The 22,350-nt window shown below is 43.4% G+C and overlaps 1 long non-coding RNA gene across 1 annotated transcript; it reads right to left on the bottom strand.

Moving 5' to 3' along the window:
* Positions 1–561: 561 nt before the first annotated feature.
* LOC138663127 (uncharacterized) lies at positions 562–20,853 on the bottom strand. The gene is made up of 2 exons (XR_011318122.1): positions 20,296–20,853; positions 562–3,856 (listed from the first exon to the last, which is right to left on the bottom strand). It is a non-coding gene; the product is annotated as an uncharacterized lncRNA (long non-coding RNA).
* Positions 20,854–22,350: the final 1,497 nt, after the last annotated feature.

Raw genomic sequence — 22,350 nt, 5'->3', positions numbered from 1 at the left:
CCCATACACAGTGCCTCCAGAAAGTGACCCATACACATGCCTTCAGAGAGTGAACCATACACAGTGCCCCAGAGAGTGACCCATACATGGTACCTCTAAAGAGTGACCCATGCACAATTCCCCCAGAGAGTGACCTATACACAGTGCCTACAGAGAGTGACCCATACACAGCACCCCTAGAAAGTGACCTATACACAGTGCCCTCAGAGAGTGACCCACACATACAGTGTGCCCCCAGAGAGTAACGCCGTAGACAGTGTCTCACTGTCCCCAGAAAGTTACCTATACACAGAGCCCTCAGAGAGTGACCTATACACAGTGCCCTCAGAGAGTGACCTATACACAGTGCCCTCAGAGAGTGACCCATACACAGTGTCTCCAGACAGTGACCTATACATAGTGCCCCTAGAGTGTAAAGATCGGCCCATACCTAGAAATGAAGACTTGTTGGTAATGATCACATATAGAAAACCAAAGTATGAAGATTGAAGGGTGAGGGAGATGCAAAAATTACAAGAGCTGGATGATGGGGAAACCATAATGAATATTCTTAGTCATTGATGAACGAGTAACAGATATTTATTGCATCATTGTAATAAGATCAGTCCAAACACATGCCTGACTGTAATGTCTGCTCATTTGAACATCATCTGCTTGATGTCATGCAGTAGTAAACAATCAGGCTCATATTCAGAGGTTGATACAAAGCAGAGATTTAAAAAAAATGTTGAGGAATTGCAAAACATCTGCTCACTCCAGCCTTAATAAACATATCCTTCATTCTCAGAAATGGTTGCTCACTCTAAACGCTTCTATACATGTTAAATTAAAGTTGGTCAAATCACCCAGTGCTTTATTTTCATCCCGAGAGCTAAGCAGACACCGTCTGGCATCTGCTTAGGCTGGTTTCACATTTGCGTGTTTTTTTTTGCGTTTTTTTCCCTATACTTAACATTAAAAACGCATGCTTTTTTTGCATGCGTTTTGATGCGTTTTTGCAACGCATGCATTTTTTCTCTGCATGCGTTGTGTTGCAGAAATGCAACATGTAGTAATTTTAGCGGCTTTTTATGCGGTAAAAAAAACCTATTGATGTCTATGTAAACACATGCGTTTTTAAGTGCATGCGTTTTTCTAGAAAAACACAAGAATACACACTGATAAGCCACCCCCAAACCCTAACGCTAACCCTAAGGGATCCTAACCATAAGAGTTAGGGTTAGGATCCCTAGGGCTAGGGTTAGAGTTTGGGTTAGAGTTTGTGTTAGGGTTAGAGTTTGTGTTTTAGGGTTAGGGTTAGAGTTTGTGTTTTAGGGTTAGGGTTAGAGTTTGTGTTAGAGTTTGTGTTAGGGTTAGAGTTTGGTTTAGGGTTAGGGTTAGAGTTTGGGTTAGGGTTAGGGTTAGAGTTTGTGTTTTAGGGTTAGAGTTTGTGTTAGAGTTTGTGTTAGGGTTAGGGTTAGAGTTTGTGTTAGAGTTTGTGTTAGGGTTAGAGTTTGGGTAAGGGTTAGGGTTAGAGTTTGTGTTTTAGGGTTAGGGTTAGAGTTTGGGTTAGGGTTAAAGTTTGTGTTTTAGGATTAGGGTTAGAGTTTGTGTTAGAGTTTGTGTTAGGGTTAGAGTTTGGGTTAGGGTTAGAGTTTGTGTTTTAGGGTTAGGGTTAGAGTTAGGGTTAGAGTGTGGGTTAGGGTTAGAGTTTGTGTTAGAGTTTGTGTTAGGGTTAGAGTTTGGGTTAGGGTTAGAGTTTGTGTTTTAGGGTTAGGGTTAGGATCCCTAGGGTTACTAGGGATCCTAACCCTAACCCCTAGGTATTTCTGTTTATAGTGGGTTTTCTAGTTGATTTTGATGATTGGCAGCTGTCACACACTTCTCATCATGCGTTTCAAAAACGCAAACGCAGGAAAAAATGCTTGTAAACGAGTCAAAACGCAGCATTTGCGTTAAAACATGCAAAAACGCATGCACCTAAAAAACGCAGCGTTTAAACGCGTTTTTGCACCAAATGCGTTTGCGTTTAAAACGCTGCAGATCAAAACGCAAGTGTGAAACCAGCCTTACTCCACTACCCCGATGGAAAAACTGCTGCTCAGCCAAGTCTATGGAGGAGTCAGAAGAGATGCACATCCCTGTGATATAGGCCTGTGGAGTCGGAGCCCATTTTGGTGGAGTCAGAGTCGGTGTTATGGAAACTGAGGAGTCGTAGGTTTGGCTTACTGACTCCACAGCCCTGGTGATACATCAGAAATTTTTCGAAGCTCGAGGGTCTTTTGGAAATAATCCCTACTCTTGAAATGGAAACCAGTCTACAAAGTAAAAGAGTTGTTGTATCTTCTTTCTTCAGGAGCACACTGCTCTTCTTCTTCTCTGGGAAACAGTGTGCTCCTGATCATTGACATTTTGGATTTGCACCACTTGCCATTGGTCCAAACTGTGTTCTCCCCCATGATGCAAGCTTCATGGAAGTCTTTACATTCTCTATAGCCAACAGTTTGTAATGCTTGTCTTCCAAGAAAACTGTCCACCTCTTATAGACTACAGAGGTGGCCAGTAACTTAGGCAACAAGCAGTAAACTATAGGATGAAAAACCTTGAGAACCTTTTTACAAGCACTTTGCAATTTTACCCATTTAACAGTAACTTCATCTTTAAAGCCTATAGATAAAAAGACGGAAATCCTCATCTAGTAGTCCCATGGCCAAGAAGGGAAAAACTACCGTATGAGTCGGTTCATCATTTTTGTCAAAGTATTGAAAGATTGGACCGCAGGCAGAGCTCAGACAACAAATAGGACAGTCTCCTGTATCAATGGATTCCCATCAAGGGTTTTAAAATATTTATCTTCTTGTGAGACCCCCTCAACCATTCTGTAAAGGCAGGAGGTGTCACTCTCCCTGGTCCCTTGTCTCCTCCAGAACACTTCCTGGTGGTAAAGAGTCAGCAGGGTAGGAATTATTTTCAGAGATAATTTTTAGACACTCCCCTGGAGATCAGCTCCTTTTAGGAGTTGTGACAGTGCACGTCCCTTCTTCTAAACCCCTGACTGACACTTCGCATGGAAGGTTTGCAGATGTACATGTGATACAATGAGGTAGATAAGTGGATTGTGAGGTTTATTTGTGTTTTTCTTCTGAGCATCCTTCATTCGAGGCAAAGAATCAGCCACGTTGAAATATAGAACAAAAGTCTCAATAATTAATGTCCCAGTCAGGACCAGATTCAGTCCTCCGCTCTTAACTTCCATGAGTCTTGACTTGAAGGCTTCAAGAGATAAAGAGGAAACTGTGCAACAGAAGCCTTGACTGACCCTAGGATGGTGTCAAGAATCAAAATCACCACCTTCTAGTTTTTACAAGAGTTAGTTCAAAAAATAGACCTCAAAAGTCCCAATAGTAGTCCTTAGACATCCCAGTAGTACTCAGAAGCACCAGCAGTGGTCCTCAAAAGTCCCAGCAGTGGTCATCAGAAGTACTAGCAGTAGTTCTCAGAAGTACCAGCAGTAGTCCTCAGAAGTCACAATGTTAGTCCTCACAAGTCCCAGTGGTATTCTTCAGTAGTACCAGCATAAGTTTTCAGAAGACTCGGCAGTAGTCCTCAGAAGTCCCAGTGGTAATCTTCAGACGTCCCAACAGTAGTCTTTAGAAGTTCTAGCAGTGGTCATCAGAAGTCCCAGCTGTAGTCCTCAGATATTCAGCAGTAGTTTTTAGAAGTCACAGCAGTGGTCTTCTGAAGACCCAGCAGTGGTCCTCAGAAATCCCAGCAGTGGTCCTCAGACGTTTCAATAGTAGTTTTTAGATCACATCTCTGGTCTTTTGTAAAATGTAAGTGACTCTTTGTTACAGTAAAGTGCTTTATATGCCGAATCCTGGAGAGAGAGAATATAAAATAGTATCAGAGCCACAGTAAAAATAGCAATTAGTAATAATAAGTTATACAGGATATCACCCTCCATAATAACCCAGTATATAGTGAGCTCCCACTAGTGGAGGTTGCAGGCCGGCAAGATTTTATCACTATACTCTATGCAGAGGATTTGGAGCCCTGTTTAGGAAAAGCTGAGCTCCAGTGACTGTTAGCATACATCAGACGGGTTTTGTGAGATCACAATATTGGTGGCCGGTCCTATGAATTCCAGATCAGTGGGGGTCAGATCCCCACATCACTGTTGATCCGGCTACTTTAAAGGGCTATGCAACATTTTAATTGTTTACATTTCTCCATCTCTCCCGCACCCCGTACAGGAAAGCTCCCAAACACCTTAATTAAATGTCGGTCAAACAGCTATCTCTCCTTAACCTTCTAAGTACATTTATTTGTTTTCAATAGGAAGATTTGAGTAAGCCAGTGCTAGACTCCTCTGTCTTTTCTAGACTCCTCTTTTGTCTCCAGACCCCTCTGTCCCCCCAGACTCTTCTGTCTTCTCCAGACCCCTCTGCCGTCCCCAGACTCTTCTGTCCTCTCCAGACTCATCTGTCATCTCCGGACACCTCTGTTTTCTCCAGACTCCTCTATCCTCTCCAGACCTCTCTATCCTCTCCAGACCCCTCTTTCCTTCCCAAACTCTTCTGTCTTCTCCAGACTCATCTGTCATCTCTGGACACCTCTGTTTTCTCCAGACTCCTCTATCCTCTCCAGACCCCTCTGCCGTCCCCAGACTCTTCTGTCCTCTCCAGACTCCTCTGTCATCTCTAGACCCCTCTATCTTCTACAGACGCCTCTGTCATCTCCAGACCCCTCTGTCATCTCCAGACCCCTCTGTCCTCTCCAGACTTCTCTATCCTTTCCATACTCTTCTGTCCTCTCCAAACTTCTCCATCCTCTCCTCTATCATCTTCATACCCCTCTATCCTCCCCATATTCTTCTGTCCTTCCTCTTACCCTACTATCCTCTCCAGACTCCTCTGTCGCTACCAGACTTCTCTATCCTCTCCATATTCTTCTGTCATTTGCAGATTCCTCTGTCTTCTTCAGGTCCCTATATCATCTCCAGATCCTTCTATCCTCTCCATACTCTTCTGCCCTCACCAAACACCTCTATTGTCTCAAGACCCCTCTGTCCTCTAAAGACTATTTTTGTCCTCTCCAGACCCCACTATCCTCTCCAGACTCTTCTGCACTCTCCAGACCCCTCTGTCCTCTCCAAACCCCTCAGTCTCCAGACAGCTCATCTTTTCAAAACTTCTGTGCTCTTACTTTCCAGATTCCTGTCCTCTCCAGACACCTTTGTTCTCTCTAGATCCTTCTGTCTTCTCCAGACTCTTCTGTTCTCTCCAGACCCCTCTGACCTCTCCAGACGCCTCTATCCTCTCAAGACTTCTCTATGGTCTCCAGACTCCTCTATCCTCTTCAGACCGTTCTGTCTTCTCCAGGCTCCCTTGCCCTCTCCAGTCCCTTGTGTTGCCAGACCACTCTATCTTCTCAAGACTTCTGTCCTCTTCAGACCCTCTTGTCCTTTCCAGATTCCTGTACTCTACAGATCCCTCTGTTCTCTCCAGATCCTTCTGTGCTCTCCAGACTACTTTGTCTTCTCAAGACTCCTCTGTCCTCTCCAGACCCCCTTCTTCTCTCTAGAACCCTGTTCTGTTCAGACCGTTGACCTCTCCAAAGCCCTCTGTCCTAACAATGCATAACGTTGAGGCCATTGATTGACTGCAGAGGCCACTTGAGTAGATATTTGCTGCAGGTAATAGAAATTGGGGGGTTGACTAGAGAACTAGCGCTCCAGCTAATTTAGGTATTTTTTACATTAAAAATTGATATCCTGGACAACCCCTTTAAATAAGACGATGTGCGAGTGAATGTATTTGTCCGAGTAATACAGATGTCATAGCTGCAGATCAATAAGTATGTGGACAGATCCTCACCCTGCGCTGGGATGTTTCTGTGCCTGCCTGGAGCGAGCGCTGGGCCACTACATATGTTTGCAGACACGTGTACGATTAGAAGACAAATACTAGCGGGACATTGTAATCTGCATTATTCATACACTCAGCGTTACGTAATGGCTATCTGGATTTGTACAGGACATGATGAAGTCAGGAGCATTACTGCTCTGTGCTAGAAGTGCTGCTCACAAAGTACTGTAGAGCCCGGGGCAATGAAAGTATGTACACCTGCGAACCATTAGTACTCACGGGGCTCCTTATTTAATCCCTTTTCCCACAAGCACATGTTTTATAATGTGAGGAAAATTATGATGTAATTATAGTTTGCACTTTGACTTCCTACTTTTGTTTTCAGCTTTTTGCTAATATTTTATAAAAAAAAGTGTACATTGTTACTTTTAAATTTTTTTAACTCTATTTTTTTTTATGTCGTAATTTTATTTCCTTACTTCTGATCCAATACCTAACCATTAAATCTAGCCCACTGGCTATAATTCTAATATATAATCTATCCCTAGCCTTAAAGGGAATCTGTCACCCCAAAATTCACCTATAAGCTGAGGCCACCGGCATCAGGGGATTATATACAGCATGCTGTAATGCTGTAGATAAGCCCCCGATGTAACCTGAAAGAGGGAGAAAAACAAGTTAGATTATACTCACCCAGGGGCGGTCCCGCTGCTGTCCTGTCTGATGGGCCTCGCGATCCGGGTCCAGAGCCTCCCACCTTCATACCATGACGTACTCTTCTTTGCTTCTTGCCGCGGCTCCTCTCTGACCTTACTGCGCACTGCAGTACTTTGCTCTGCCCTCAATAGGGAATATAAATTACACCTGCGCAGGAGCCGCGGTAGGAAGAAAAGAAGATGGGAGGCGCTGGACCTGGACCATGATGCCCATTGGACCGGACCGCAGCGGGACTGCCCCTGGGTGAGTATAATCTAACTTGTTTTTCTTCTCTTTCATGTTACATCGGGGGGGCTTATCTACAGCGTTATAGAATGCTGTAGATAAGCCCCTGTTGCCAGTGGCCTTAGCTTATAGGCAAATTTTGGGGTCACAGATTCCCTTTAACTCAGTCTCTATCCATACATCTAACCATAACTCTACCCTAGAAATAAATCTAGTTTTAAGTCTAACCCTAGCTATAAATTTAGTTCTAAGTCTAACCCTAGCCATAAATCTAACCATAGCCCTAACTAAATCCCTAGTCATAAATCTAACCCTAACTCTAACACTAGACTTAAATCTAGCCCTAAGTATAACCATAGACTTATCTCAATCCCTAGCCATAATCTAACCCTAGCTATAAATCTAGTTCTAAGACTAACCCTAGCCATAACTCAAACCTTAGCCCTAACTTAATCCCTAGCCATAAATCTATCCCTAGCCTTAACTTTACCCTTGACATACATTTAGTTCTATGTCTAACCCTAGCTATAAATCTAGTTCTAAGTCTAACCCTAGACATAAATCTAACGTTAGCCCTAACTCAATCCCTAGCCATAAATCTAACCCTAGCCCTAACTCAATTCCTAGCCCTAACTTTATCCCTAGCCCTAACACAATTTCTAGCCATATGTTTAGCCCTAACTCTATGCCTAGACATAAATCTGGCCCTAAGTCTAACCATAGCCTTAACTCAATCCCTAGCCATAAATCTAACCCTAGCCCTAGCTAAATTTCTAGCCGTAAATCTAGCCCTAACTCTATCCCTAGCCATAAATCTAACCCTAGCCCTAACTCTATCCCTAGCCATAAATCTAACCCTATCCCTAACTCTATCCCTAGCCATAAATCTAACCCTAGCCCTAACTCTATCCCTAGCCATAAATCTAACCCTATCCCTAACTCTATCCCTAGACATAAATGTAGCCCTAAGTCTAACCATAACCTTAACTCAATCCCTAGCTGAAAATCTAACCCTAGTCCTAACTCAATCTCTAGCCGTAAATCCAACCCTAGCCCTAACTCAATCTCTAGCCGTAAATCTAACCCTTGCCCTAACTCAGTCCCTAGCCATAAATCTAACCCTAGCCCTAACTCAATTCCTAGCCCTAACTTTATCCCTAGCCCTAACACAATTTCTAGCCATATGTTTAGCCCTAACTCTATGCCTAGACATAAATCTGGCCCTAAGTCTAACCATAGCCTTAACTCAATCCCTAGCCATAAATCTAACCCTAGCCCTAGCTAAATTTCTAGCCGTAAATCTAGCCCTAACTCTATCCCTAGCCATAAATCTAACCCTATCCCTAACTCTATCCCTAGCCATAAATCTAACCCTAGCCCTAACTCTATCCCTAGCCATAAATCTAACCCTATCCCTAACTCTATCCCTAGACATAAATGTAGCCCTAAGTCTAACCATAACCTTAACTCAATCCCTAGCTGAAAATCTAACCCTAGTCCTAACTCAATCTCTAGCCGTAAATCCAACCCTAGCCCTAACTCAATCTCTAGCCGTAAATCTAACCCTTGCCCTAACTCAGTCCCTAGCCATAAATCTAACCCTAGCCCTAACTCAATCCCTAGCCGTAAATCTAACCCTAGCCCTAACTCAATCTCTAGCCATAAATCTAACCCTTGCCCTAACTCAGTCCCTAGCCATAAATCTAACCCTAGCCCTAACTCAATCCCTAGCCGAAAATCTAACCCTAGCCCTAACTCAATCCCTAGCCGTAAATCTAACCCTAGCCCTAACTCAATCTCTAGCCGTAAATCTAACCCTAGCCCTAACTCAATCTCTAGCCGTAAATCTAACCCTAGCCCTAACTCAGTCCCTAGCCATAAATATAACCCTAGCCCTAACTCAATCCCTAGCCGTAACTCTAACCCTCGCCCTAACTCAGTCCCTAGCCATAAATCTAACCCTAGCCCTAACTCAGTCCCTAGCTGTAAATCTAACCCTAGCCCTAACTCAGTCCCTAGCCGTAAATCTAACCCTAGCCCTAACTCAGTCCCTAGCTGTAAATCTAACCCTAGCCCTAACTCATTTCCTAGCCATAAACCTAACCATAGCCTTAACTCAATCCCTAGCCATAAATCTAACCCTAGCCCTAGCTAAATTTCTAGCTGTAAATCTAGCCCTAACTCTATCCCTAGACATAAATCTAACCCTAGCCCTAACTCTATCTCTAGCCATAAATCTAACCCTATCCCTAACTCTATCCCTAGCCATAAATCTAACCATAGCCCTAACTCTATCCCTAGCCATAAATCTAACCCTATCCCTAACTCTATCCCTAGACATAAATGTAGCCCTAAGTCTAACCATAACCTTAACTCAATCCCTAGCCGAAAATCTAACCCTAGCCCTAACTCAATCCCTAGCCGTAAATCTAACCCTAGCCCTAACTCAATCTCTAGCCGTAAATCTAACCCTAGCCCTAACTCAATCTCTAGCCATAAATCTAACCCTCGCCCTAACTCAGTTCCTAGCCATAAATCTAACCCTAGCCCTAACTCAATCCCTAGCCGTAAATCTAACCCTAGCCCTAACTCAATCTCTAGCCATAAATCTAACCCTCGCCCTAACTCAGTCCCTAGCCATAAATCTAACCCTAGCCCTAACTCAGTCCCTAGCCGAAAATCTAACCCTAGCCCTAACTTAATCCCTAGCCATAAATCTAGCCCTAGCCCTAACTCAATCTCTAGCTGTAAATCTAACCCTAGCCCTAACTCAATCTCTAGCCGTAACTCTAACCCTCGCCCTAACTCAGTCCCTAGCCATAAATCTAACCCTAGCCCTAACTCAGTCCCTAGCTGTAAATCTAACCCTAGCCCTAACTCAGTGCCTAGCTGTAAATCTAACCCTAGCCCTAACTCATTTTGTAGCCATAAACCTAACCATAGCCCTAACTCAATTCCTAGCCATAAATCTAGCCATAACTCTGTCCCTAGACATAAATCTAGCCCTAAGTCTAACCCTAGCCTTAACTCAATACCTAACCATAAATCTATCCCCAGCTGTAAGTCTAACACTAGCCCTAACCCACTGACAAACTAAATTCACCTGTGGTGCTCTACATAAGCTGCTCCAGGTGGGCAATGAATGGGCGATCACTTCACAGTGCTTGGGGCGTGAGAAAGGGGTTAGGTCAACTTTTGTAGACTGTGGTACCCAAGTCAACTTCACCACTGGCTGCCCACTCAGCCTCTCTTAGCTCTCTCTGCTTGTTCAGTCTCTGCACACTGATTGCTCTGCTGATCAGCATCAGGACTGTCCAATAATCTAGGAAAAACTGACTGCGTTTTTGCGCTATTCAGTGTTCACACCTTGTTCTCGAATGAATGCCGAAAAGGTCCCAACCTATTTTTACAATAGGAACGAAAGAAAGGTATGGAGCCTGTAAAAAAAAAAAAACTATGCGTTTGTCCAATTGCTGGCTGTCAAACATCACAAGACTCCATTAAACATACACATCAAGAGTCTCCCTGATGTCTTGAGTGTCCCACAATGACTGCCAGAAGTGAGGTGTTCACCCCTCTGCCAGCTCTAGCCCACAGTTAGTACACATAAGACAAAACTGTCTCCTTTCAACACTTTTGACAAGACCTTCAAAGCTCCTGGAGGTCCTGGATGCTTCATATCTCACCACTGGGGAATCTACAGTGACATCACAAACCATATATGGAAAATGACATCAGAGATCATATATATGGACAGTGACATCATCGACCATATATGGACAGTGACATCACCGACCATATATGGACAGTGACATCACCGACCATATATGGACTGTGACATCACCGATCATATATGGACAGTGATATCACAACCATATATGGACAGTGACATCACCGACCATACAGTATATGGACTGTGACATCACCGACCATATATGGATAGTGACATCACCGATCATATATGGAATGTGACATCGATCATATATGGACTGTGACATCACCGATCATATATGGAATGTGACATCACCGATCATATATGGACAGTCATCACCGACCATATATGGACAGTGACATCACCGATCATATATATGGACAGTGACATCACCGATCATATATATGGACAGTGACATCACTGATCATATTTGGAGAATGACATCACCGACCCTATATGGACAATGACATCACTGACCCTATATGGACAATAACATCACCAATCATATATGGACAGTGACATCACCAACCATATATATGGACAGTGACATCATCGATCATATATATGGACAGTGACATCACTGATCATATTTGGAGAATGACATCACCGACCCTATATGGACAGTGACATCACCGATCATATATGGACAGTGACATCACCGATCATATATGGACAGTGACATCACCGACCCTATATGGACAGTGGCATCACCGACCCTATGTGGACAGTGACATCACCGATCATATATGGACAGTGACATCACCGACCCTATATGGACAGTGACATCACCGACCCTATGTGGTCAGTGACATCACCGATCATATATGGACAGTGACATCACCAACCCTATGTGGACAGTGACATCACCGACCCTATATGGACAGTGACATCACCGATCATATATGGACAGTGGCATCACTGTAGCTTCCCCAGGCAGTGCTGATCAAATTCAGATGTGTTTTTCTTTTTAGCTCCCTTTGTGCACGCAGCACCTGCCCTTGTGTCTCAGTAATGTCCCGGATATTCTATTATTGATGCCTCACGTTTCACTGTTAACATCTGCACCAATGGAAATTATGAGCAACTTGAACAAAGTCGACTGTTCAAATATTGATCCACTGGTCGACCTTCTGGGCCGTTGATTGATGAACGTGTTAACTATTTGGATCCCAGTCCGGTGGTTAGCTGCCGTTACCAATCAGACAACTACTAATTAACCACTTCCCACAGTGCCAGAAAATTGTGAGCCCCCCCCCCCCCCTCCCCACCAGCCAATCCACAGAGTTTAGCAGGGGAAGGGGTGACCTTAAAATGAAAACCCTCCAATATCATTCTGAGAGACTGGGCCACCACTTTATGGATACCCCAATTTGTATAAACCACAGCACCAATTATTTCTCAGGAAAAGCCCCGACAGTGCAGTGCTGCCGCCCTTTCCTGCGTAGCTGCTTTAGGCATGGGCCTCTTGGACACCCCCCCACAGCAAAGCATTATGGGACATCACACTATGCTGTATTCAAATACCACATGGAGGGTGATGTGAGAAGACCAGTACAGGAATGTAAACCATCCATCATTGTCTTCCTCTATTTTTAGGCTATTTGTGAGCTCATTTGCAAAATATATAGAGCTTTCCATTTGGGTCTTCATCCATGTTTGCTGCTATCAGTTCTGTCAATATTCACAACTGGTTTGTAGTATAGATCTTTTATGTCTTCAAAGAAACTGGACAAAGTAGTTATCCAATGGCCTAAAATGACCATTTACGCTCAACAGGACCTCCACGTTCTTGAGGAGATGTAATGGTGTCATGTTGGTCAGGACGTTATTCGGTCCTTTTGATTTGCAGTCCTTTAAATGCGGCCCATAGGGGAAGAATGTGTTTTTTTCTTAAAGGGGTTGTCCAAAACAAAAAATATTGACTGAGATGTGAAAAGTGGCTGCCGCAGAGGACCAGATTGGATGCCGGTCCTTTCGATAGGTTATCAATATGAAATCACTGGCAGGTCCTACACAGTGTCAGGGACATTTTCAGGTACTGATGCTTAGCTCCCAATCACACCAATAGAATCTGTGTATAGTTTTATTTCCATCCTGTGATCTCCATGCACACTCCTCTAACAATGAAAACAGTATGAACGTTCCGTCATGTGACGTCCACAACTAGTCAAGTAATTGACTTCTCATTTGGCACTGTGGGTATAATGGTTGAGAAGGCAGAAGTGGTTAACAATTGCTTCTGCCTTCTTGAATATTGGCAATTCAGGGGCTCAAAAGAGGACAAAAGGGTCATTTTAGGAAACTGATCCGTGCCTAGTCAAAACCTTTGGCATCGGCGGCAGGATAGGCAGTCATAAGATTTCGTCCAGAACCTATGAGCAAAATATTTTCCTAATCCTGGTCTTAAAAGGTAACTCCCAACCTCATTATGTGATCTCAGTTTTTTAATATACAGAATTATGAATTTGTGACCTACTTTGCTACTATCACACCCCTAATGATACCGCTCTAGGGCTCTCTTTACCCTCCATTGCCACTAGATGCATACTCCAGTCAACAAGCTTGCTGAGATTCACCTAATGACCCTGTGTAATTAATGAAAATCAGATACACCTATGACCCTGTCTAATAAAACATCCCCTTAGCAGCATCCTCATTGCCCTGACAGCCATATTGTAATACAGCTCAGCTATTCTATGCCCAGCCCAGCTATGCATTCAAGGAAAAGTGGGATCGTGATCCGAAGATCTCATGCGCCATCAATGAAATGTGGAGTTTGTAAATGGTAATGAATATTGGTCAAATAGTGAGTTACAGTCAACATTCAAAATTATCAATGGTGACTTCATCCACATCAATAAAAATTGAGGATTTTGCAATCTGTCTGTATCTGGTGCACTGAGGAGAGCAAAGAAAGGGGCATGAAGCACTGGGGAGAAGAAAGGTGCTACTAGGAAGTATAGTTTTAGCAGATAAGAATAAGACCAGCCATTCAACACCGTGAAACTGGATACACAGTGTGACCGATAGTGAGGAAAAAAGACAAAGGTACATTTATGTTTAGAAATCAAAAAAATAGCTTGAAACATGTAAAATACCTTCATTTTCCGGTATCTTTCCACATCCATTGTAGACTTTCATGTAAGATTTGGGAAAACCAGCACCATTCAGATACGTCTCGAAATGTAAAAAATATGTGGATATAGATAAATAAATGATATAAATACAAAAAAGTCATGTACGCTTTCTCCTAAGACTCTGGCACAACACGGGGCTTAGCCAGCCAGTCCCCACCTGCCAGAAAATAGAAGGGAATGGATCAGAAATCCAATTCCCACTCATCTAACGAAACTTCCACATTGAACGTGTACCAAAATATCCACAAAACGGCACTGAGGAAAAGGGCGGCCGCCCCGGTATAGATTAAGAAGTCCCAATAACTGAAGTTGGCAAAAATTCCTAAGAGAAGGAGAATGATTCCGATGATATCAACCAAGATGGCTAAGTACAGAAGGAAGGCACATCGACCGGCGATTGTGGAGAAATCCATGGTCCTCCTTGGCTTTCAGGAACCGAAGAGTCTGTGATAGATGAAAATAATAACAAGTCAGCCAGTAATCCGGTCTATTTAAGCAGGAGCATGTGATTTGTTCGTGAGCTATGACACCCGGCATGTTCAGACTAAACTTGGTTATGTCAGTGTTCGAATGCCCGTCGGCTGACTCAAGGTGAAAAACAAACTAAAGTCCCGTGGTCAGGCTTCAGCAACGTGTTGGAAGAACATCACATTGGGTTATGGATTTAACGAGCTATGGTTTACCGGAAAGGAATTTACTGGCCTTAATAAAAAGAAGAAAAAAATGACAAAAATGTGAATTTGAGGAACTTGACTTATTTTCAATGTATTGTGAATAATGAATTGTGACTATACTGAAGGACTTACTCATCGCTGATGTTTACATCAGAGTATTTTTTTTTACCCATCCTCTTTGTCCTCATGTTATATGACCCTTGTTTTGAAGTGATCCCAGGTGGATGCCCAACACAATCAATACTTCTCCGCCAAAGTATCAGATCAGTGAAAACCCAACTTGTCCATTGCTCTTCATCTTGTACTTCAGAATGATCTGGTTGGCACATGTTAGGCTCACCAGGTAAGGTGGATCCTCTAAGTCTCAGGTCTAGGTGGGCACACGGACTCCAAACGTTAATGCAGCAAGCAGGAAAACACATGGGTATATAGGACTAGGCATGTTCAGGAATCTCAGGAGCAGCAGGACAGGTGAAGTGGAACCCAGCATGGAAGGAAGTCAATAAAAAACCCAAAATACGGATGATGGAGTACACCAAATATAGGACCAGATCTCAATCTCAAGACACTGGTGTGTGTATAAATGGGCCTTAAATAGGTCTAATGAGATAATCTCATTGGTCCACCTTGTACAACCTACAAAATCAGATGTGGAGCACAGCAGAAGGCAGTGGACCCAGGAGAAGAAAATGGAGCCTGGGATACCCGGGACCGGTATGTAACAGCATCACAGACAGGATTATGTTTCGAAAAGCATATGGCCAACTTTAGGTCTTAGGTTCATGGTGAAGTTTCAAGCCAAAAGTCATGACTCTATCACCTTAATATGTTGGAACAATTCTTCTGTTCTTGCTGTCCTGGAGGTATCTCTATGGTATTATGAACACCTAAGGGAGATGTGGACTCTAAGACACGATCTGTTTGATGTTGGATAAACTGGTAATTAATTTTCAGGTTTGGACTCCTGGGTCACAACCCTCATAAAAGTCATTAATTGGCAACGGAGGGCTCCATTGGAGTCAGGTGTTGCAGCAATAAGGCCAACAGTTGCCACCAGGAAAGTCAAGATTCAACAGGCGAAAAGATGAGGCAGCAGTGATGTCAGGGACATGTAGCGGGGCAAGACCACAAGTAGCAACAAGTACAAAGACCACAGTTAGGTGTCAAGAACCAGTCAAAGCGCTACGTACCTGGTACTAAGTACCAGGTGGGGTAAGAAGAGGATAAGTCAGGAGTGTTAAGAATAGTCAGGAGTAGGAGTAATACTACAAGTACTGGGTGTCGAATCTTGAGGACAAAACCGTTGAATAGTCAGAAAGCATGGCCAAGATCAGAGACCAGAGTCAGTAAAGATAAAAAAGGCAATATCGATGCCAGCGAGTCTCCTTTAAATAAGTCACCAGATCCAATGTTTCATTGAGAAAGCAGAGGCAGTGGAATAGCGGGGGCAGCAATACCGTGACAGAAGACCCAGCAGGATGCCTGGTTGTTGGGCAACTGGATGCAGCTGTTGGTCAGAGCCATGGCAGATACCAGAATTGCCGTAGGAGCTGGGAATAATGAGTAACAGATGGTTTGTCCTTGGGATGGTCAATATCAGACTGGCCAGTGTGCACTATCAAGTAGTCATAGCTCTACAGTAATAATTTGAGAGTGCTGCTGATCTGGATAACCCTAAACTAAGACTATTTCTGGTAAACATGAGTCTTCCAACCATCTAGTTCAAGACGGGTAAGAGAATTGGAGTCTGAGTAATAACCCAGAGTTCACAATGTGTCAACCAATGATATAGCCGGAGATTTACAGGGATGGTAGCACATCCTATTTCCGGTGGTGTAGATATGTTATAGAAGTTTTGTATAAGATGCAATTACGTTGTGAGTTTTGGATTTTGTGTCATTTCGCACTTGACAGTGCTCCAAAGATCCAAAAAGTTTATGAGGGCGCTGTTTCATTGGCATCTATAGAGATTGATCAAAATGAGGGTGGTAAAAACTGGAACTGCAACGAAGAGATGTCACCTTTGCTGATCTTGAGTTTTGGGGTGGCTCGGGATTGGGAAGCTGTCCGAAAACAATCGCATTGAAGCAGGTCCTCAGTGTTCCTTTCATTGTCCTGGCTTGGGTGTGGGTGGTGGAAGGAGTCCAGGTGGAAGTTCTCCTGCAGTACAGTGCATCCTGTGCTGTGATTTGCCGCATTAATGATCTTTCCAGGAATGTTCAAAACGATTTAATAAAAATATTTGATGTTCGGCAAAGTGATTATGGTGGAAGTGAGGTCATGAAAATTGCTTCGAAGACTTGAAGATCCGCGGAGACTTCTCAACGCGATGGATTTCGGATAAACCAAAATCAATGAATAATGCATAAACATGGACCTCTCTTTACGGAGCTTCAATGCAAAGAGGGACACAGGAATCTGAATTGGGTACTTTTTTTGGCAAATGTGAAAAATGGACGAACGGACGAAATTTGTGCAAAAATTAAACGTAAGGATGAAAAATGGACCCAGAGAAATCCATGAATGAAGCTTACTGGTTGGTGCTGCTCCATCCTGGAAACGTGTTCATTACAAACCTGATGCAGCAGAGCGTACTGCCTGACAACTGTCCGACAACTACCTGACAACTCTCGACAGCACTTTGGATGGCACCATTGTTCACCTGCCGTAATCTGGTATTTCCTGATAGTCCAGCACGACACCACAATATACACCATAGAACAGAAGGAGGAGCCGAGGGAGCCCAGGAGGAATCCGGAAGGTTTTCTTATTGACTTTTCCATGGCTTCACAATTACAAGGTTTGATAATGCAGCACCTATCAGATCCCATTAATGCTGCATTAAAGGACTTGTGGCAGTGCCCTGATGAAATTTCCATCAACCAAGATAAAAGTAAAGAACATCAGATTTGTTTTTAAGTTCATTCTTTTGACATAAAAGGAAACTTTCATCTCCGGTTGTAAACCAATGTGGTTTTCCTATAATAGCTCCACACATGACCTGTCTGTAAGATGGGGCTTGTTAGGTTATTGCAGAAATCAATAAAATGACTTATACAGGTCTGAACTCAAGAGCTGCACTCGCTATTCTGCTGTTGCAGTCACTATGTACATACATTACATTACTGATCCTGAGTTACATCCTGTATTATACCCCAGAGCTGCACTCACTATTCTGCTGGTGCAGTCACTGTGTACATACATACATTACATTACTGTTCCCGAGTTACATCCTGTATTATACCCCAGAGCTGCACTCACTATTCTGCTGGTGCAGTCACTGTGTACATACATTACATTACTGATCCTGAGTAACATCCTGTATTATACCCGAGAGCTGCACTCACTATTCTGCTGGTGCACTCACTGTATACATACATTACATTACTGATCCTGAGTTACATCCTGTATTATACCCCAGAGCTGCACTCACTATTCTGCTGGTGCAGCCACCGTGTACATACATTACATTATTGATCCTGAGTTACATCCTGTATTATACTCCAGAGCTGCACTCACTATTCTGCTGGTGCAGTCACTGTGTACATACATTACATTACTGATCCTGGGTTACATCCTGTGTTATACCCCAGAGCTGCACTCACTATTCTGCTGGTGCAGTCACTGTGTACATACATTACATTACTGATCCTGGGTTACATCCTGTGTTATACCCCAGAGCTGCACTCACTATTCTGCTGGTGCAGTCACTGTGTACATACATTACTGTTCCCGAGTTACATCCTGTATTATACTCCAGAGCTGCACTCACTATTCTGCTGGTGCAGTCACTGTGTACATACATTACATTACTGATCCTGGGTTACATCCTGTGTTATACCCCAGAGCTGCACTCACTATTCTGCTGGTGCAGTCACTGTGTACATACATTACTGTTCCCGAGTTACATCCTGTATTATACCCCAGAGCTGCACTCACTATTCTGCTGGTGCAGTCACTGTGTACATACATTACATTACTGATCCTGGGTTACATCCTGTGTTATACCCCAGAGCTGCACTCACTATTCTGCTGGTCCAGTCACTGCGTACATACATTACATTACTGGTCCTGAGATACATCCTGTATTATACCCCAGAGCTGCACTCGCTATTCTGCTGGTGCAGCCACTGTGTACATACATTACTGATCCTGAGTTACATCCTGTATTATACTCCAGAGCTGCACTCACTGTTCTGCTGGTGCAATCACTGTGTACTTACATTACATTACTGATCCTGAGTTTCATCCTGTATTATACCCCAGAGCTGCACTCACTATTCTGCTGGTGCAGTCACTGTGTACATACATTACATTACTGATCCTGAGTTACATCCTGTAATATTCTCCAGAGCTGCACTCACTATTCTGCACCAGCAGGAGGTAACTCAGGATCAGTAATGTAATGTATGTACAGAGTGACTGCACCAGCAGAATAGTGAGTGCAGCTCTTGGGTATAAAGCAGGATGTAACTCAGGATCAGTAATGTAATGTATGTATACAGTGACTGCAGCAGCAGCAGAATAGTGAGTGCAGCTCTGGAATATAATACAGGGTGTAACTCAGGATCAGTAATGTATGTACACAGTGACTGCACCAGCAGTATAGTGAGTGCAGCTCTGGAATATAATACAGGGTGTAACTCAGGATCAGTAATGTATGTACACAGTGACTGCACCAGCAGAATAGTGAGTGCAGCTCTGGAGTATAATACAGGATGTAACTCAGGATCATTAATGTAATGTATGTACACAGTGACTGCTCTTAAGAGCCGCTTCTATTTACCTGTCACCTTACGCCACTCTTGGCATTACACATGGACAGTGTGACAGGCAGTCGTCAGCAGTAGGTCTCTTTCACCCTTTTGTATGCATGTTGGCTCTTATGACGGTGTACACCGGGGGATGCCCACTCACGTTTTTACCATCCTTTAGCTTTATATTCTATTATATGTCTTGTATATTACCTGTCTTTCTAAACTTATATGTAAATTATATGAAATTATATGTGATTTAATAAAATATTACATTTTTCTAATTACCTATATGCTCCTGGTGTACTCCTATTCTCTATGGTTTGTATGGAGTTGGGTTTCCTTTCGGGTGAGGGGCAGTGTGGCACTATTTAGTGCTCTATCCTCTCCGTGGTATTTAGTATGCTGCCTGGCTTTAGTATCATTATGGTGAAAGAGTAGAGACAATGGTAAGAATCCTGAAGTGTTAGGATTGTTACTTTCTACACTTCTGACACAGACGTCTTTCACCCTCTCGGAGTGTCGATGGTGGTGACGGAGGGGTTATCACAATATTTTCATGACCAAAAGTCAGCAATGAGCCGAGGTCTCTTTCACACCTCCGTCTTTCTTTTTCCCTGACAATGCGTCGTTTTGTGAAAAAAAAAACGGATCCAGCAAATGTTTCTGCCGGATCCGTTTTTTTTCTCATAGACTTGTATTAGTGACGGATTGCCTCATGTTTCATCCGTCGTGCACTGGATCCGTCGTAAAATCGCTGTCCGTTGGGCGGAGACAGCGCACAGATGAACTTTTTTGAGCACGTCGGAAAATCGTGCACCGTCTGTCATTGGCTATAATGGAAGCCTATGAACGCAGTCGCGAACTGTCAAAAGCAGGAATCCGAAGACGGATGCCGTGTTTTGAAAATGAGCATGCACGGAAGAATTTCCACGCAGGGAAATTCTCTCTTGCTCGCTCTCTCTCTTTTTACTATTGGTGCTGCCTATGCAGCATCAATAGTAACAAGATATAATGTTAAAAATAATAAAAAATCTTGATATTCTCAACTTCCGGCGTCCACCGCGGCCTTCCCGATGCTTGTGACGCTCGCGATGCTCCCGTTCCCAGTAATGGATCGCGGCAATGACCCCAGGTGACGTAGCGGTCTCGCGAGACCGCTACGTCTTCGGGTCATTTCGCAAGGTGGAAAGTGAGAATATTTCATGCCCCCGAGCTCAGATACAATACCTTCACCCTCCGGCCAGTCCACCGTGTCCGGACCCCTCCTGCCTTACAGAGGGTGCAGCTTCACCAGTGAGGACAACAGGAGAAGTAAAAAATGCTTTGAATTACAAGGGAAAAAAAAGTCTAAAATCTTTCTAAAGGTTTTTTTTTTTTGGTTGTTGAACGTTCTCAGCTTTCAGGTCAGAAAGACAATTCCAGCTCCTTGTGAGATATTTCCGTGTTGAAGGTGTACCACAAAACCCAGAAGATGAGACTCAGCGCAATGATGATCGCCCCCGTGTAAATGAAGAAATCAAAAAAGTCAAAACCGGCAGAAAGTCCCAAAATGAGGAAAATGATCCCGACTAAGTCAAATAGGATGGCAATAATGAGTATGGCCGCACATCTGCCGGTGAATTTAAGCAAATTCATGGTGCCAAGCTCTGCGAAGTCTACGTGTAAAGTGGTGGCCGCGCTTTTAGTTGTGATTTTTCTTTTCCTGGTATGGCTAGTCAAATAGTACACACCCTGACCGCAATCGAAACGTAGGCTGTTAACCCTTTGCCCACCAAGACAGTTATAAGTTATGTCTGCCCTGAAAAACCTGATGGATCAGGTAAGAGACCTCACACTACAACTTCCCTGACTAGCCGCAGGTCAAAACACTGCTCCGAAGATCAGACAAAGATTACTAATGTGTAATCTATGGAGCAATGTGTACACCAGCATAAACCAGTGTGTGATAACACCTGCGTAATGGTTGTGTACTTATAGGACGGTACATAGGGGCAGTATTATAGTAGTTATATTCCTGCACATAGAGGGCAGTATTATAGTAGTTATTTTCCTGTACATAGGGGGCAGTATTATAGTAGTTATACAGTTATATGAAAAAGTTTGGGCACCCTTATTAATCTTAAGCTTAATATTTTATAAAAATTGTTTTTTTTGCAACAGCTATTTCAGTTTCATATATCTAATAACTGTTGGACACAGTAATGTTTCTGCCTTGAAATGAGGTTTATTGTACTAACAGAAAATGTGCAATCTGCATTCAAACAAAATTTGACAGGTGCATAAGTATGGGCACCTGTTATGACCTGGTGGTCAGGACAATAATGGACCTGGTGGTTAAGAGCACACGGATTGACCTGATAGTTACTGATAATAAAGGACGAGCTCTGGGACGTGGGAACTCTGCTGACCGCAAACCCTAAACCTATCAACCACACTAGAAATAGCCGTGGATTGCGCCTAACGCTCCCTATGCAACTCGGCACAGCCTAAGAAACTAGCTAGCCCTGAAGATAGAAAAATAAAGCCTACCTTGCCTCAGAGAAATTCCCCAAAGGAAAAGGCAGCCCCCCACATATAATGACTGTGAGTAAAGATGAAAATACAAACACAGAGATTAAATAGATTAAGCAAAGTGAGGCCCGACTTACTGAACAGGCCGAGGATAGGAAAGGTTACTTTGCGGTCAGCACAAAAACCTACAAAAAGACCACGCAGAGGGCGCAAAAAGACCCTCCGCACCGACTCACGGTGCGGAGGCGCTCCCTCTGCGTCCCAGAGCTTCCAGCAAGCAAGAAAACAAATTAAATAGCAAGCTGGACAGAAAAATAGCAAACCAAAGAAATACAAGCTGGAACTTAGCTTCAGATGGGAAGACAGGTCACAAGAACGATCCAGGAGTGAACTAGACCAATACTGGAACATTGACAGGTGGCCTGGAGCAAAGATCTAAGTGGAGTTAAATAGAGCAGCAGCTAACAAATTAACCTCGTCACCTGTGAAAGGAAACTCAGAAACACCCACCAGAGGAAGTCCATGGACAGAACCAGCCGAAGTACCATTCATGACCACAGGAGGGAGCCCGACAACAGAATTCACAACAGGCACCCTTATCATTTTCTTGTTTTAAATACTCCTACCTACTTTTTACTGACTTACTAAAGCACTTTTTTGGGGGTTTTCTAACCTCATTGAGCTTTGAACTTCATAGCCAGGTGTATGCAATCATGAGAAAAGCTACTTACAGTGGCCACTTGCAAGTTGTTCTCCTGTTTGAATCTCCTC

The sequence above is a fragment of the Ranitomeya imitator genome, chromosome 2, assembly GCF_032444005.1.
Source record: "Ranitomeya imitator isolate aRanImi1 chromosome 2, aRanImi1.pri, whole genome shotgun sequence".
NCBI classification, from domain to species: Eukaryota; Metazoa; Chordata; class Amphibia; order Anura; family Dendrobatidae; genus Ranitomeya; species Ranitomeya imitator.
The sequence above is the reverse complement of the archived record's forward strand: the minus strand, read 5'-3'. Positions and strand labels throughout refer to the sequence as shown.